The sequence below is a fragment of the Ambystoma mexicanum genome, chromosome 2p, assembly GCF_040938575.1.
Source record: "Ambystoma mexicanum isolate Mex_15411 chromosome 2p, UKY_AmexF1_1, whole genome shotgun sequence".
NCBI lineage: Eukaryota > Metazoa > Chordata > Amphibia > Caudata > Ambystomatidae > Ambystoma > Ambystoma mexicanum.
Window position 1 is genome coordinate 873,051,005 of NC_090923.1, and position 19,228 is coordinate 873,070,232.

The 19,228-nt window shown below is 47.6% G+C and overlaps 1 protein-coding gene across 1 annotated transcript in view; it reads left to right on the forward strand.

Moving 5' to 3' along the window:
• The window catches only part of WDR62 (WD repeat domain 62), a 2,486,568-nt gene that overhangs the window by 670,109 nt on the left and 1,797,231 nt on the right, over nt 1–19,228 (forward strand). The window lies entirely within an intron of this gene.

Genomic DNA, 19,228 nt, shown 5'->3' on the forward strand with positions numbered 1-19,228 from the left:
GGTGGGTGGGGAGCGACACTTGATCTCCTTGTATGCAGATGATTTGCTGCTGTACCTGAAATACCCAGAGGAGAATCTCCAATATATCCTGGAGGTTACGGGTAGGTATGCGGGGCTGTCTGGCATAGCGGTGAACCCTCAGAAATCTGTTATTTTCCCGCTAGGTAGTTATAAAGGGATCCCTGTCGGGCGGTTGCCGGTGCTGCAAGCGCGTTGGGCGGTTGGTACTTTTCGGTACTTTGGGATAGATGTGTACCACGCGGTGGAAGAAGAACATAGGCACAACACTGAGGTAGCCATAGTGAAAATTGAAAAGAGTATGAAATTTTGGGTGAAGTTGCCTCTAGCAATGATCGGGCGAGGTGCAATGCTCAAGATGGTGGTCTTACCCAGGCCCCTGCATTATTTCGGGAACATTCCGTACCTAATACCTAAGAAGTTCTTCACCAGACTGAACGGCATGTGCAGAGATTTCCTGTGGCAGGGTACTAGAAAAAGGGTGGCACTATGGAAGTTGCAGAACTTTTATGAAAAAGGGGGACTAAAACTGCCTAACTTTGAGGTCTGTTACGTAGCGAGCCAACTGCAATATATAGCTAAATGGCTCTCAGATGAAGCAACCCCTGAATTCAGGTTGTTTAGAGCAGACTGTGCCCCATTTTATGTAAAAGATGATTTGGCTGCCCGAGACAGAAATGAAAGCGCGTCCTAAGATGATGATGATGCTTGGGTGGAGAATCTGGCGACGAGCATGCCGGATGATGGAAAACCCAGTCCCATGCTCCCCGCAGATACCGCTGGTTGCGCTGCCTGGGGGTGACATGCAGCTACCAATGACAATTAGGAACCACTGGGAACCTGTGGGGTTGGTAACTATGGGAGATGTCTGGAGGGAGGGGACTATTGTACATTTTGAAGAGCTGGGAGAGGAAGTGGGGTTACACGTGGGTCAATATATCACATATCATAGAATGGTGCAGAAAATTAAGACAACTTGGCCTGAGACAGTACTGGAAGAAGAGCCAGATGTTACCGTAGACATGATATATGATATGACGGAGGGAGGGCATGAGATTTCTGTTAAGACGGATTTCTGAACTCTGTCCTGGCGGCGCAGAAGTTCAGAAGGCCAACCTAATTACTTGGAACAGGGTAACCTCTGGACAAGCCAGACCAATCAGGGTAGCGATCACGGCGGTCAAGACTAGGTCTCAAGAGGGGTGAGGGTGACTGAAAGCCCGCAATGAGCACACAAATCAAGGACACTTACAAACTACTCCAAACAGGTGTTATAATAAAAATATATACACATTTATTCCAAGGCCTTTAAAACAATGACCGTAGCGAGAAATCACAACACAACTTTAGTAAACCAACACATACCATACCAATACAATATATATACAAATACAAACAAGTCTCAAGCGTTAGATGCACGAAATGTGTAGTCCACCTAAAAGGGAAGGAAAACGGGCAGTGCGAAATAATGCTTAGACCCAGTCCGCCTTCAGAGGCACCTAACTAAAAGGAAGTCCGAGCCCTACGAAGAGTGGAGCCTTGTGCTCAAAAGTACCTGCACATGCTGGTGCCAACGGGCAAAAAGGGGAGTCTCTTCGAGGGAAATCGGGCAGTTCAGTTTAGTGCACAAATGAAGAACAACAGAGTTCCGCGACTCAAGCGCAGCCTCCACTGTGGGCAGAAGCAGAGCGCGAGTACGGAAAGGCGTGCTGTTTTGACACAGCGGGGAAAAGCTATGCCCTCCTGCAGGAGGGCGACCAGTTACTAGCTATGCTACTCACCGGTCCCCGATGCAAGCAGACCCAGGCTTCTCCGCCTCAGTTTCAGTCGCTGGCAGGTTCAGGAGATCAGGGGACGTCTCGTTGTCGTGTTAATTCTGCAGCAGCAGAGTTGAGTAAAAGATGTCCCAAGCGAAGTGAACCCGCACAGTTTGTTACCACAGCAGGGCAACGGAGCGGCCGTGTGTATCTGAGCCAAATGTACACTACTCACTTCAGACCTGGGAACGCCAAGTGTACGAATCGTGTGAGAGTGACAAGGACTCGGAATACTACACAACCTGGCGGCGGTTACAGAGCAAGACTCCTGTGTAGCCTGGTCAGTCTGCTGGATGGCCCAGAGACGCTTCCGAAGGTTTACTAGCAGGAGATGGTGAAGATGCTGAGAATAGCTGTCCCCGCTATTCCAAGGGTCGAAGTACCAGTACAGGCCTTCTGGTTCGATCAAAGGTGAAAAGGGTTTCACAAGGCGACAGCAGTGCAGAGGAGCAGTCCTTCAGCGGGTCACCAGCGATTCCTCGGTTCAGCCTCTTGGTTGCAGGATACTTGGCTCCTGTATTCCTTCGTTCGTGAGAACTCAGGAGATCGACATGGTAATGGTGTTTCCAGCCCCCTCTTATCCACGGTTCCCTTCGCGCCAAAACGGAGGGGACCCAATGGGAGATCCGCTCATCAACGCTCACACCATACATGGACCTATCACGGACCACGGTGGTCCCAGGCATTCACACCACCCTAGACTCTCTGGCACCCAGGATGTGTATTGGGACCAGACATCCCAGCCCACATCCTGGAGGCACACATAAGGCATGTAGAAGCCCGCGAAAGCATCAGTGTTTCGCGGGAAAGTACATGCCCAAATAAGGAAGGCCCCGGGTCGGCTCGACCTGGGGAAGGTGAAGGGAGCAAGACGGTCAGCGGACAGGACAAAGGAGCCTCGTGGTCTGGCCATTTTGGGAGCCATGCCACCATTTTGGGCTAAGCGCGAGAAATGCGCTTAAAACGCCAAAAGGAGCTCAAAACACAAACGATAGCTGCCACCATTCCCGTCCGTGAACCCGATCAGTTACAATCCTAAAAGAGTATCTCGGGCCTGTAGAAGGCTAGAGACCCAAGAGATCAGTAACTTAGCTTACAGTGCCCTCTTATGTCATGTTGCACGGAAGCCGCAACATGATAAAAGAAACTACGGAAAACAGCGTTTCCCGGTACTGACTGTCTTAAGGGCATGTCAGTTTCCCCGTAAGAATGGAGCGAAAGCCCAGAGGAGTGCGGCAGAAGGCTGCACTTCTCTGGCAAAGTCGAGAACAAGGTGAAAAACAACAGCAAAAAGTTTAGGGGTTGCCACATGGAAGGCAAATGACCTACAATTACGAAATCTTTCCTAACAATTTCCAGGTTGTACGAGATGATGTCCAGGGTTGGGAAAGAACTAATGCAACTGAGACTAGATTGGGAGACGGAGGTGGGAGCCCCGATAGAGGATGGGATGTGGGAACGTGCCCTGGGGTACCATAAAAAGGTGTCCAGAAACGCTAGATTAAAACAGATTCAATTATATATTACGCACTGGGCATACATGACATGAGGATATCGAGGTTTGAAAATGCTGGCAGACAGGCATGTCCCAAATGCGACGAAGAACAGGCTGATCTGGTACATATGTTCTGGTCCTGCTTGGTGATTGAGCGCTTCTGGAACGAAATAGCTGGGAAACTGGCGGAAAAAGGGGATCACTATGGTCATAGATTCAGTCTGGGCCTGCTTACTGGGGGGGTTCCCTAGATCGCAGAAACTTAAACATGTCAACAAACTGAAGGATTTAGGAGTAAGTATTTAATAAAAATTGTTTAAAAAAAAAAAATAATAGAGTCCTTACCTGTGAGCCATTGACCCCACATCTTCGCAACCCATCCAACAGAGGGGAAGAAGAGGGTTTGCTATTGTGAGGTCACGAAGGGGGCAGACACCTTCTGAAACAGCTTGTAGGCACATTTCTTCACTAAGTAACACCACAATTGTATTTATGCTTTCTACCCCAATTGGATTCCGTGTACTAATGTCAATCTCCATGTCCAATGTTGCACCCGCAACTATGCACATAGTGTACTTTCTTAAAAGGGTCCGTGTTGTCAAGTACTTTAAAGATTTTAGACACTTGGCCCTTGTGAATTCCTTTGGCGATAGCAGTTTCTAGTGGGAGAGTTGATTACTCACAGCTACACAGACCACAGGATTAGACATCCATTGTCAGATTTGAGCATAGCTGAAATGCTCTGATTCCCCAATTCCAAATGTTTCTTTGCATTCTGAGAAGGTATGGGGCTAGACATACTTTGCTGAAAAAATTGGGTTTCATACAACAGAGGACAGTGGGACCCACACAGACAGCAAAGTATGGGTTGAGGGTAGATGTGCTCACGAGCCAATGACCTATCGGGCCTGCTCAACAACAGAAAATGGGGAAAAAGGAATAGCCACAACTCCGTATTTGATGTCCACTCATTTAGCTAGGTGACATGGACCAAACCAGTCAAACAGATGAGAAAGTTGAGTTGCAGTTCCGTAACGTTTGATTCGGGCAACTCCTTTGCCTCCATTAAAAGCCACTGATGACAACATTTCTGGGAACCCTTAATGTTCTCCTGCCCCCAATAAATGACCAGATTTTTTGTGTTAATCGGTGGTTGAAGGATTCCAGGATCTTAACAGGATGAGCCATAAATGTGAAGATTAATCTAGGAAGAACATTCCTCTAAACTGCAGCAATCCACCAAACCACGTGACTTATTAATTAATTCACCACTCAAGATCTAACTAGATATGACTAAATAAGGGTGGGATGCTAACATGAAGTGACTGCACATAAAAGTATGATCTGTCTACCCCTCTGTAATCCAGGAGTTCATCAGTACAGGTAAAGGTATACTTATGTTTTAAATGGGAATATGTGACTGTAGGAGTATTAAAAAAAAAAAAGTATTCTTGAAAATCAACGCATCATTGGCATATGGAGCTAGCCAATATTTTTGCCCCAGGAATTCCTTGCAAATCATTCCTCAAACAAATCTAATTGGCAAATGGCCCCATTGATTCAGTAAAAATTAGAGTGGCTGAGGGGGGGGGACATCCTTGTCTAGTCCCCCAGAGGTGCTCAGTATAAGAACATTATTTGTATGCTGTCTATGTAAATTGTTCCAAAACAAAGGGCAGAACGTTGGACTAAACCTGAGGCCTATGGGTGTGTTGCGTGTTAAAAGTAATAAATAATCATAATAATCCCGATCAGTGTCTGCGGCAAAGTTTGTCATTGGTAACCCAGGGACCCTCCAAGTTTTAATCAAGTTGATGGTTCAGCTGCTATTATCATGTGTTTTGTCAATCAGGAATCAAACCTGTTTGATCAGTTGCTATAAAAGAAGGGAGGAACTTCATAAGTCTGGTGGCTAGAATATTTAGCAGTGTTGTATGGTGGTAAGAATTGCATTTGTATGCCTTTGCCTGCTTTTAAAAGAAATATCATGATAAATTCCACCATTGCGCAAGGGAGTACGCCCAAGTTGAGGAACTAATTGGTCCTGCAGGACCAGCCTAAACATCTAATTAAAAAGGAAGTAAAACCTCTTAGCCCAGTACCTTGTCTGTAAGGCAGCAACTGCCAGCATAACTTCTCGAAAGATCGATACCTTGAGCTCTTTGGGTGTCCATTTGGGCAAAGACACAGAGACAATATGTGAGGGGTCAGAAATGTGAGGCGGACAACTTTGTGAAGGTTTTTCAAAAAATTCAATTTTATTAAACTCAAAGGGTTTGATGAGCGCTTCACTATCCCTAACCAAACGAGGATTTCCCTACCTAATAAAACAAGCTAAAGGAAACATTTTGGCCTTCAAACTTGTACATACAATTAACTCAACAAGGTAATGCGTAGCAGTTTAAACATGACAAAAATTAACAGTGATCTGTACGGCTTAGTAATATTTCCACCATGTAATCTGGGTGAATTCCCCCTTCTCCAGATTCGATCAGGATTTCATTCAATGATTCAAAAGGATAAGGAAATCCTGTAGTATAACAACGTTCAAATAAAGTTCCTCTTCTGTGGTATGTCTCCCACTTGTGAATAACCAACAGTTCAAAAATGGCCCATAAGTCTTTTGCCTCTCCACTGGTGGTAGACAGTTCCACACAACAACTTCTTGGCGACAAAAAGGTATAATTCCACAGTGTATAAAAGTCAACACAAAGACTTGTCTGCAATAGCTCACGAAGCACTCATCAGCAATTACTTCTTTGCAACAAAAGAATCTATTTCCATAGTGCATTTATGTCAACGAAAATACTTCTGTCAGGATGATTCTGCCATATTTCATAATGCACTCATCATTAATGTTGATTAGCCAAGATAATAACACAACAATTAATCATAAACTTGGGTAGTCTTGCCACTTCTTCTCTTCAACACTTTTGGCAATACCACAGTACTTCAAAGCGTTTCACCTGGTCTACTCACCTGGCAGGCCTGTACTACAAAAGTCCTTTGCCCTGGTGTACTACTACCAGGACAATGTGAAACTACTACTACAAGCACTTCTGTGGCACAGTACGGCTTTGTACAACTTGTTAAGTCTTTGACTACTCTTCGCCTGAACACCTTCTGTCAGAAGGCTGATCTTCCTGCCACTCTTGTTCTCCCACTCTGGTTTTAACCAAGTGCTGATACTGGGTGTCTTCTGCTCCTATTTGGCTTAGGCAATGCTTGTTTAGGTCAGTTCTTTCTATTGCCTCGTTTTCTCTTTTACAATAGAGTTCATACACAGCTGGTTGCTTAACTTGCCCTTTTTGACTTTGGCAATACCAGATTCACTATTGCCCTCTTTTGGCTTTGGCAATTGTTCTGACATTTCATTTTACAATTAATCGCCAACTTCCTCCCCTTTCTCATCAAAGCGACATTCAACATAAATATCTCTTTTCACCAGTTGGATTCATACAGTATTTATTTTTCTGCCACTTAGTTTTCTTTTCATTCGTTCAGTATTCAAAAGGCCTCTGTTTGGCTAGCGCGTGATCAGAGTGCTGCGGGGTCACAGTATTCAAGCAAACTCACTGGGTTTGGCTTGCGCATCTGCTTGCTCTGCTGCTGGGGTCTCTCTGCTTCTGCTTTATGCGTCTGCCTTTTCCAGGCAACATGAGCAGGAACCCAGGCCAGGTTTCCTGGGGGAATTATCTGATTTATCACAAATGTATGTAATCTGTTGAGAAGGGTTTGGGTTTTTCCCAGCCATAATTTTACTGAAATATTTGCCTGTTGTATTTCCAATCCTCTTGCCCCCCTTCCGTGTGTATCTGGTCAAAACTATGTGCCGTCTGCCCTGCTAGAAGGTATTCGGACACATTACGGACTCCCCGGACTCCAGACATGTATCTCTTCATCTTGAGCTTACTCGCGGCCTTCTCTTTCCCCAGATTTCTCTGGATAACTCCTGCCGCAAGATGCGTAGTACCCCTCTCATTAGGTTTTGGAATAGGTCTAGGGCGAGTGTTCGTATTCCAGGCATCTATTCTCCCCACCCATGATATCTCCTACAGGGACCAGTATCTTAAGTATCTTAAGTCTGCGGATAGTTCGATGATCAGTCTAGTGTAGTTGTCTTTATATTATTTTTGGGGTTGGAGTGTATTATTACTTCAGGATATACCATGGCGCCAGTCACCCACATAAATGTATCCTTGCCTGGCATCAGCAGGGCATCCTAACAGTTCTCTGACAGTCTTTTTGATTTGCCATAGTTAACAAATCTGGACGCTACGTTGAATGTGTCTTGATCCCCCAGCAATGCAGACAGCAAGGCTTTTGTGTTAGTCGGGTATACCAACATCGTCTGCATACAGGGCGATCTTTTGCATGGTCTTCCCGCTGCCATCCCTCTATATCCTGCTTTTGGCTCTGACTTTGTTGCAAATGGCTCCATTGCCAATGCAAAGATTAACCGGGATAATGGTCACCCCTGCCTTGTACCATTGGAGATGACAAGTGGATAGGTAAAGGCCGCGTTCTCTGATATTTGTTGTGGAGGGTTGATATATGGCTAGAGCCACTTCCAAAACCTAGGTCCGAACCCACATTTCCGGAAGTGCATCGATTTATCACCAGTCCACGCGGTTGTTCACTTTATGCAAAGGACATCGAGAACCGCTCTCCATTCCTTCCCCCGGCTTGATAGATTTCATAGTACAATGGATTTTATTGCGTGTATTCTGCCCTTGGTGAATCCAGTCTGGTCTAGGTCCACCAGCCTCGGCAGCATGGCCTCTAGTCTTGTTGCCAAGACTTTGGCATAGATATTCACATCAACATTTAGTACAGTGTTAGGTCTGTATGTTTCGGGGCTTGCTGGGTCATTCCTCTCCTTCAGGATCGAGGCGGCAGTTGGTAGTTTCATGATGGGGGCAATTGTGCCCGTTTGGAAGCCAGTAAAAAGCTCTGCAAGTGGATGCAACAGGTAAGATTTAGAATTGGCATAGAATCTTAAAGAAAAACCGTTGGGGTCTAGGGACTTGTTTCCCTGCCCACTCCATTGTTCGTTATTAAGCTCTGCAATACCTCATGCTCCTCCTTTGTTTCTTTAGGAAGCCCTGCCACCTGGATGCACGCTTTTTGTTTTATCTGGTCTTGTGGGTCATCTCGCCTGAGTTCCTTGATAAAAAGTGGTTATTTTCTCCCCGTCCTTTCTCTCCATATCCATATTCTTCACCTCCTGCTCCATGCTCCAGTTTCAAAAGATTAAGCTTTGCTTGGGCACGTCTGATCTTGTACAATAAAATTGTATTTATTGCAGTGTAATAGGTCTGTTTTGCCTGCAGCATGGTTTGGGCTGTGCGCCTCGCCAGGTGTGTTCCAGTTTCGCCCTTGCTACCCTCAACTCTGTGTTTTTGGAGAACTCTTACTCTGGAGGGTCCTTTATTTATCTCGTACCACTTCCTTCAGTTCAACTCTAGTTCCTTCTCTGCATTTCATAAATGCTGTAGTGACCCCTAAGGGCCACCCTTAGTGCATCCCAGAGCGTTCAATACCCAATCTCCCGGTAATTGATTCGGTCCAAATATTCCTGTGTGGCGAGTGCCATTTCCCGCCTGATGTTTGTGTTCCTAAGCAGTACATCCCTGAGGTGCCAGCAGAGCCTAATTCGGCCATCTATGCATGTGAAACTGACCACTATGTTCACAGTGGCATGATTAGCGATTGCCCTAATGTCTCGTACAGGGGATCAAAGTCAGAGACTTGCCAGAAATCTATTCTGGATTGTGTCCTATGCATGAAGAAGTATGTGCATTCTGTCTCCAACTGGTTGAAGAACTGCTATATCTCCACCAGTCTCAGCTCCCCCATGAGCTCTAGCCAATGCCAGAGCTTTTTTGAAAACTGCTTTTCCCGGAGTTCACAACATTTTCCGCAGGCGGTCTGGGGCCACGTTAGTCGCCTCCCCCTTCATTATGTGGCCCGTGACCCTCTGCATAGGGCACAACCTGTTGAACCAAATCCTGCCCCTCATTAGGGGAGTAGATTGACGCAATGGTGACCGTATACCCATGCAGTCCCCTTTCACCCTTAGGAATCTTCCTTTCCCGTCCTTTCTAACGGCTGGTTTTACAAAGGGTGTTTCTTTGGCTAACCCCTTTTTTCTCCTCCTCTGCCCCTGAAGTTAAGAATTGTAATGGGTATCATTCGTGGTGCAGCCAGTGTTAATCACCTGGCAGTAGGTATTTCTCCTGAAGTACCGCAATATTGCCCCAAATGCTCTGAGGCAGGCGATCATACTGACCTGTTTGGAAGGGGAATTTAGGCCCTGGACATTCAAGGTTCTTAGAGAAGTGCCCAGGAATTGCCTGTCTGGCCTGAAGCTATCGTGCTGTCCTTGCTAAATCAAAATTCTCCACATGGATGAAATCCCTCCTACGGTGTGTTTTTCTAAAATACAGCACCCTATGCTAACCTGGACCTCACTGGACCTTAATTTGGACATTTATGGTGACTAATTCACCTGTATTTTGTATATTTCAGTACTTAAGGTGAAGCCACGCCGACTGGTCCCGCACCACGGCACAAAAAGGCACGTGCGCGCGCAGTGAGAACTGCCCAGGAAGTGCCTGTTTGGCTGTTCAGCTGTGGTGGCTTGATGGGCTTGTTCCGCAGGCTCTTCTAGTTTTTAACTCTCAAACTTGCTTGCGCAATTTGCCCGCGCATTGATAGCTCTGCTGGGTGTAGCTAATCTTCCATGTCACACTGCGGCAAGAATTTGAACTGGTAAGAACTTGAATTTGGAAGCATTCATGTGTATACAAGTGTCTTGACATGAGACGCCACCCCCATTGTTTACACTAATTCTTGCTGCCTTTGGTGAGCATCACCGGGGGTGGTGTGTTGAGTGTCACGTGTAAAGGAGTATTTTGGTATTGCTTGTTCCTTGTGAAATACATGCATTTATTTGTGACTGACTACCATGGCGCTTGGTGGTGAAGGCCTTCTGCTGAACAACATCACAATTCCCCGTGTAAGCTGCTATCTGTGTTTATATATCTACACTTAGTAAACAGAGTTCTTTGGCTATCGCTGCATGCTGCGGGTATTGTACTTGCGCTGCAGTCTAGAACGCTCGAACGAATACTCTGTATATCTGATTACTTGGCTCTCTTACTACCGTGTGGTGCATGGATCACACGTGCAATTTCTACAATTTTCTACTTGGTTAAGCAGTATTAACTGATACTATTGTAAACAATAATACTAACCAACACAGCTGCAGTATTCGACCTTAGCTATTGTGCGGGTCCCTTGTTGCTGTCTTTCTGTTTGGGTTTGTTACAACTACGATAGGAAAACTTTATTTGGCAGGGTTATTTTGTGTCTCACGAACGTTTACCCAGCGCGTAAACAAAATTGTTGCAAGAACTACATCTACATATAACAGCAACTATATACAGTGCTTGGTCTGGTAGCCTCTTTCAAACCATACTCTTACGTCCCATCCCCTTTCCTCCATACTGCATGGGCGTCCCTAACTAGGGATGGGAGACAGAACCTTTTTCACCAGAAAAAACCTTCTTCCCCTTTAAATTAAGCTGCGCGCCGGGTTGGCGCCACACCTCAGTCCCCTTTTCTGCATCGACGGAAACGGGCCGAATTCACCTGCATTCCTGGGTTTGGCTACGGCCATGTAATTCCACCCGTGGATGATACTTCTGTTTTTTTTTTGTCTTTTTTCCTTCAGGTACTCTGTCCTCAGGCATCATGCTCCACTCCGGCGAATGCCAACTTCAACAGGGTTCAGCAGGTGTCCATGCCCTGCGAAGGGCTCTTTCCGATTTCCGACCCCCACGCCCGCTGGGCCCAGACCACGGCTGGCAAGCTTGTACCGCGTGCAACACGCTTTCTTCGAGGTCTCTGAAGAACAGACTAGCCAGGTGGAGGGAGCTCTTCCAGAGGTAGCCCCCAGAGGACCTGAAGGACTTTGTCAAACATCGATCCAGGCCCAAGGTAGGGCCACCTTTTTCCAGCGCACCCTGCAAGGGAGACTCCTTTCCAAGGACTCGCCCTTGCGGGAGGAACCTCTCAGGTTCTCATACCAGCACGAGTACCAAGGCTAATCCAGCTACCGGCTGACATGCAGAGGGGTCAGTTGATCCTCCCGGTGACGGTGCTGAGGGATCGAAAGATTCTTTTACTGGGTCTTCACCCGAGTGGCCATGCCCTAGCATTGCCTGACATGCAGAGGGGGCACCTATATACGGCACTACTGGCAACCCCGCCGAGGGCAATACGCCTACCGGGTCTCGATCTGAAGTGAAGGTTACGCCTCATGATCCACACTCAAGAGTCCTGGACAAGGCTGGGCCCAGTGAGCCAAGCAACACAACACAGGTATGTGGAAGGCAGCTCGACAAGATGGCCGCCATGCCAGACATTATGGGCACCCATCCGATACCGCACCAAGGAAGGGAGCAGGTGGAGGAACGAGTGTCAAGGTGGGACTGGTGTCAACCAGGTACATAGCCTACAGCGTATACTTCATTTGCGCACACGGCTGGTTCCCGCTGCGTCCGTATGGGCAGGGCATGCAACGGCTCCAGCAGCCACCTGCTACCCCGTCAATATCGCCTACCACCCCTCTGGCCTGTGAGGACAGGTTCTTCGAGAGGTTCCTCTGGCTCATGAAATCTCCTCGGATGGGGTCATCCTCAGGGATGCCATCAGGGACGTGCTCCCGCCAATGGCACTAGCACCGCAGGCCACAGTGCAGCCCCTGCTGCACGCTGTGGCCCCCCAACCGATGGTGCAGGTGGTTCTGTGCCAGCCTCCACCGCAGCCTCCGCTCTCCACACCCCAGCCTTTGGCTCCCAGCACCCTTCCACCAGGGCTGTACCCTCCAGACCCCCAGGTGGACACGGAGGAGGAAGAGGACCCGGGCACACCGTCGTCAGCCAAGGCCTTCCATGAACGTGTTGCAGGGTTGGCAGAGTACTTGGGCCTTCCTCAACCCAAAGTTGAAGAACCAGCAGAGGGGGTTCTTGCCCAGGTCCTCATGCTACGCCCCGTGGCTAGAAAAGGGATCCCGATGTAGAAGGACGTTGTTGCCTTGGCCAAAAAGGGGTGGCTCAAGCCCCACTCTGTCCAGCCCGGTCAATCGACGCCAAATACAGGCAAATGGAGGGGGATGCACTTGCTATCGGCCCATCCTCAGCCACACTCTACAGTGATTGCTGCAGCATCACTCTACTCCAAGCCTCGGTCGTCCTCGGCCTCCTCGTCAGCGGCACTGCTGGGCAAGGAGAAGATCTTGAAGGCGTACGAGAAGAAGCTTTATTCCAACGCTTCAGGGCATCTTCGTCAAGCCAACGCAGATGCCATGCATGCAGCCGTTAACCAGAGACTTTGGCAGGAAATTGTGGACTCCCTCCCAGAGCATCCGGCGCAGAGCCAATTGCGATTCAAGGCGGGACTGGCAGAGGCCAAAATGGTGGCACAAGACATCATGGAGTCCACCGTGGTCCACATTGACACCTCTGGCCGGGACATTTACATTACCATGGACATGAGAAGAACGGCCTGGCTCTGTGCTACTAAGTTCAACCTGGATGTCCAGGAACTAATTTTGGACCTGTCGCTCAAAGGGGATGACCTCTTCCACTACACCAGGGACGAGGAGCTGGATGAAAAGAAAAACGGCTCTCAAACGGCAAAGTCTTTATCCATCCTCACAAGGACCATGCCCAAAACGTATACCCAGTCACAGAGGCGCTCCGACAAGAAGTGTACATACAGAGGGTTCCGTGGCTTCCAAGAGCGGCGGTCCAGGCAGCTGGACTGTTCACCGACCCAACATCGGCGCAAGCCACAAAAAGGTGGGGGGGTTTTAGTCCCCCTCCTCTGCAACAGCTTCAGAGGGAAAGAAGACATGACACGCCCCTCTGGGTCCAAGTGTCTCCAGTGGGGGGGGCAGGCTTGCCCTCCATGCATACTTCTGGTGCCAGAATTTGGCGGACCCCTGGATCCTCTCCGTAGTTTCCACGGGGTACTGCCTACTTATCCCTGCCTCTCCTCCCTCTTCCTCTCCACTTCCACAGGTTGGGACAGCAGCTCTTTTGTAAGAGATCCGGTCGCTCGCCGAGAGCCAGGCAGTGGAGGAAGTCCCAGCCTCCCAGCGACGCTTGGGCTTCTACTCAAGGATTTTCCCCATTCAGAAAAAGAACCAGGCGGGCCTGAGAGTTTTGCTGGACATTTCCACCCTCAACCTCTCCCTACCTCTACAAAAATTGAAGATGCCAGCGCTCATACAGACATTGTGCAGGGGAGACCGGATGTGCTCCCTGGATCTGAATGACGCGTACCTACACGTCCCGATTTGGCAGCCTCATCGTTCTTTTCTACGATTTAGAATCATGGGCTATCATTAACTATACAAAGCCCTTCCCTTCGGCCTCAACTTGGCTCGCAGCGTCTTTACCAGGATGATGAACTCAGTGGCTGCCCTCCTCAGGGCCCAGGGCCACCACATCTACCCGTACCTTGACGACGGGCTCATCAGGGCGACCTCTCTGGAAGCGGTGCACCTCACTTCCCACGCTCTTATGAACACACTGCATGATCTTTGCTTTTCGCTCAATCTCAAGAAATCGCAACTGCGGCCTACGCAGAGACTGACTTTCTTGGGGCTCATCTGGGACACGTGCTCCGAGAGAGTTTTTCCTTGTAAGGACAAGATGACGGCCATCAGGATGGCACTTCTGGGACAACAAGAAGTGCCAACAGTTTGTGTCCTGGCAGGGACAGGGCCCCGGCTCCCTGGGCGCCGCATTTCAGATTCACCGGAACGGCATGACCGCATACGCCTTCCCGCCCACACCGCTGATCCACAGGGTGATATGCAAGATCAAGGAGTCTCACCACCACAGCCTCATTCTGATGGCTCCATGGTGGCCAGCCAGGCCATGGTTCTCGGAGCTGCTCAGCCTCTTGGAGAGACCACCCATTCGCCTTCCGACGGGCCCTGCACATCTTCTGGTGCAACAGGGGGGCAGGGTCATCCACCCCGCGCCACAGAAACTAGCCCTCACAGCGTGGTTCCTGAGCAGATCACGCTAGGGCACCTCAGCCTTTCCCAGGTTAATCTAGAGATCACAGGGGCAAGGCTACCAGGACCCAGTATAAGAGCAAGTGGACCAGGTTCTGTCACTGAGCAGACTCTAAGGATATCAACCCCCTTGCATGTACGCTGGACGACATGCTCTCCTCGGCGCACCTCGCCCACTCAGGCGTGCAGGTGGATACCTGCTGCACTTATTTGGGAGCCTTAGGGGCCTACAGAAACTCAGAGGAAGAGGTATTCTCCTCTTCCAACCCGATAGTCAAGAGGCATTTGATGGGCCTTGCCAGACTCTACCCACCCATCAAGAGGCCACACCCTGTATGGCACCTAAACGTAGTCTTGGGTGCCCTAGCGCACAAACCATTTGAGCTGATGGCGTCTGCAGACATCCGGCTGGTCTCCATTAAGACGGCCTTGCTAGTCAGCCTCACTGCGGCTCGCAGAGTCAACGAAATCCAGGCACTAGTCACCTCTGAGCCCTAAAATACTTTTCACAAGGATAAGGTAGTCCTGCAGACTCGCCCAGCATTCCTACCTAAGCTTTCCATCTGAACGAAGAGATGGTGCTACCTACATTTTTTGCGGAGCCTAAGGATGAGGTTCTGAGGGTTCTGTACTGCCTCGATGTCGGGCGTGCCCAGAAATTCTACTTCGACAGGACCAAGCACTTCCGCAAGTCAGACGCACGGTTTGTCACCTTTGGCGGATCAAGACCGGGCTATAAGGCATCTAAGGCCTCTATAGCCCGGTGCATGGTCTTGGCCATCAACGAAGCATACGAGGGACAGCATAAGCCACTACGGGCCAACATGCACGCCCACGCGGTCAGACCCAAGGCAACGGTCCATCGCATTCCGGCGGCAGGTCCCCTGGCAAGTAACGAGCAGGGCGGCAACCTGGGCCACACCTTCGGCTTTGTGCAAGTATTACTGTTTGGCTGCTGGTTCTAGATCAGATGCAGCTTTCGGACAGGCGATTCTTAGAAACCTGTTTGCTTAAGGAGGGTCTCCTCTCCACCCTGGGTTTTGGATTTGTAATCATCCATGCAGTATGGTGGAAAGGGGACAGGACAGAGTAATTTTAAGTTACTCACCGTAGTGACCAAAGTACTTTTAGTCCTTAGTCCCCTTTCCTCCATACGTCCCACCGTTTCCCCCCCTAATAAAACTGGTGTCATTAGGCAAGGTTAATCCATTGTCGGCGCATCTATGGGGTTGAGGTGTGGCGACGGAGGGCGGAATCGGGGCCGCACTCCTGCGCGCCTCTAAATTTAAAGGGGATTTTTTTTTCTGGTGAAAAAGGTTGTCTTCCGTCCTTACGAAGGGACGCCAATGCAGTATGGAGGAAAGGGTACTAAGGACTAAGAGTACGTTAGTCACTACGGTGAGTAACTTACAATTAACTCACAAAAAAATATATGGTTAGGGGGCTTAGAAGTGGTAGGCAGATCACTGAGACATCAGGATCAAACTCTATTGTCAGGAATAATTCCTCGTCTTCACTGGGCCCGCTCAGTGAAATATCAGTGAGTAAAGATGAATTTCAAAAAGAATCACTCCCTATGCTCCCTAATGCCTCACCTCTGCCTGATGAGCAAATTGGTGGCAGTATTACATCTTGTACCTGCCAAGACTTTTCCCTAACCCAGACTCGTGCCCAAGTCCATCACTCTTCCGCTGCCAAGTGTGAGTCATTATTCTATTCTCTACATGAGGTGTATGACCTGGACACATGAGGTGTATGACCTGGACACATCAACACATCAGGGGCATCTAAATTGCTTAGGCAAACTTTCTACCCCTTCTATAATGTCAAACTATGTTGAATGCTTTAATAATTCCATCTCTGATGTTTCCATGTTTGCTCCTGCTATCATGGCTGAACTTGGTAAAAGTGTCAGACTTTCACTTTGACCCTCTACACCCTTACGTTTTCTCCCAAGTTCCATAGACTGTCTCCCTCGTCAAGCAACGTAATAGATGATCTGAAAGTGCTAGCTCTTGACCATGATAACCATCAAATTTCCAATAAGGAGCATATATTACATCCTAGGAGCGTTTAAAGTCCAAATGCCTCACGTCCAAACGCCTCACCATCATGCATCGACCTACGTCAAGATCCCAACACCCCCGACATGTACTCTTTTTCCAGTGTTGACGCGCATCTTGAATCTACTAGACAAAGGTCACAAGGTCACCCACTATCAGATCCGTGACATCAAGATATCTTTCGGATATTCCTGCAAAGGTGGATAAGCTGGAAGACTTTATCTTTGCTCAAAAAAACCTTATGCCATCTAAATCCACAATGAACATTGATGCTACACTGGTACTCTGTTTCTCGCACATGTCAAACCGTTGACGTAGATAGTCAACGCAAACTAAATATGTTAACACCACGGCTGGGTCAAAAAAAAATTCATATGTGACCGCTATCGGTTAATCCAACCAAGTGTGATCATACTGTTGAAGTCGACAATAAAAACATAATGCAAAATGTCAATATCATTTAGCACATATTTGAACTTGAGGCTCATATAAAAGCACTGCAGATGTCCAACTGCTCACATCACAGGCTTTGCTGCTTGTCTTCACAGACTGAATGTGCAGCGAGAGAACCGGTACGTGAGGATACCAATAGTCCCTCACCATTGACGGACTTGATAGAACAATCTGACAAAACCCCAGGTCAGAACTCGCCCGATACTTTGGCAACATCACAAGTTCCACCAAACCCTTTGGCCTCTAATCAGTTTCTTTCTCGTAGAGCCAAGCAATTAGAGATCAGGGCTATGAAAAGAAAAGCAAATAGAAAGTCAAACTGACAATCTTGGTAAAAAATCAACCACAGGCCAAAATAAATGGGCACAACTCTTTCTTAAAAAAAACCATTGCAATATATCGAATGAGGATGAGATACTGGAATTGCAAGAGTTAAATGAGGAAAGAAAATCCCTTTTGCAGCTAAAGGAGGACGGCTCTCCTTTGAACCTCTACACAACAGCAAAAAAGAGAAGTCGATACGATTAACTCTACTGCTGCTACAGTAACAGACATAGAGGATTTGAACAGCTTTAAATCAATAGACTCAATTCAGGTTCCTTTACGTCTTCTGAATGAGACCAGCAGCATTAACCAAACGCAGCTGTGTAGCTTCTTCCCTGTTTTTTAGGAAAAAAAAAGGTTGCGTTTCTCTAATCCCTGAAACATCGCCAGTAATAAGTAATATAAAGGTCACTGCTGCAATAGACCTCCTGCCTCAGTCTAAAGAACCCCCTCCAATTGAAAACCGTTCAATCTCTCAGGGGAGTTCCAGCCAACATGCGATAGAATCAAAAGTGGACAGTTCCAATGACCAGAATAACTTGGGAACCAACGCAGCTAACGTTCCAGGCCCTTTTGATCTCACTCCCCAGACCTCAAACATTCTTGAGTGAGTGATTCGAAAATTAATGGTACAACCAGAGTAAATCGATCATTCTTTCTTCATTCTTTTAGTCCAATTCCCTCCTTACGAATTTAAAACTCTGATATCGACTGGGTGACCTTGTCGCTTAAAAACAGTCGCATGATTTGTCAATTTCACACTCTCATAGTGAAACGAATCTGGGAACACCGGGCAGATCTCACACAACTGGGACTCCATCTCGAACAATTTAAATCCATGGAAGAAGCTCTTTTGTTTATAGAGACATATGGGAACGCAATTGAGGCTGGCAAAAGTGTAACACCTAACAATGACCGCTCTAATTCACTGAATGTTGAAATGATTACCCAGTTCTCCTCCTTGCCTAATGCAGTCAAGGAGTGGTTCTTGGTGGAACCTCTAAGGAAAAACTCTTTTGTCAATCAAACATGCCAACATTCAATCGTAGCCCCAAAGTCATACGATTTGTACTTGGAATTCATGTGGATACAAGAAGTTATATTCCTAGTTTAATTCCATCTCAAATTGTAACAAACCTACAGTAATTTTGATTCAAGAAACTATCCAGCTACAACTCTTCCACTTGAATGGTTACATGACCTATACCGTATTTGCCAACATGGGTCCTTTAGGAAGACCTTTTGGAGGTTTGGCAGTTCTTGTTGGTAACATGAAAGCCAAAACTAAGATGATCTCATCTTCTGAAGATATGTTGGCCATAGACACAGGGAGAAGTAGACCTCTCTTTTCTGATTTTATGTCTATATTGGAATCCAGCGAAGCAGTCTCCAGACATGATTTTGGGACTTCTAGATACGATTTTAGAAGAACCTTTTCTACGTAATCCCCCATATGTGGCGATCATAGGTGGCGACTTTAACTCTACCTGCACTCCATTACCAAGTGCTACCCTAATATTTGTATTTGTATTCATTATGTTTATATAGCGCTTTATGCCAAAGCGCTTTACATTATAACAAGAATACATTGCAGAAGAAACAATAGAAGCAAATTACAAAACATGAATCAAACCGATAAAACAGTAAGTAGAACAATTTGCCTATGAAGATAAACGAGAAAGGAGGAGGTGAAGAAGGGGAAGGAAGAGGGAGACAGGAAGAGGAATAGAATGAAGATGCTAGAGGAGGGGAGTAAACATAAGAGTAAACTTAGCTGGAAGAGAAAGGTAAGAAGGGGAGGGCATGAGGGAAGAAAGAGGAAGGTGAAAGGAGGGGATAGGAGTATCAGGGTGGGGAGTGGAGAAGAAGAGATTTCAAGGAAGTACAGAAGTAGGAATAGGTGGGATGGAGCGGATAGAGAGAGGTAGGGAGTTCCACTGTAGGGGAGCAAGGAGCTGAA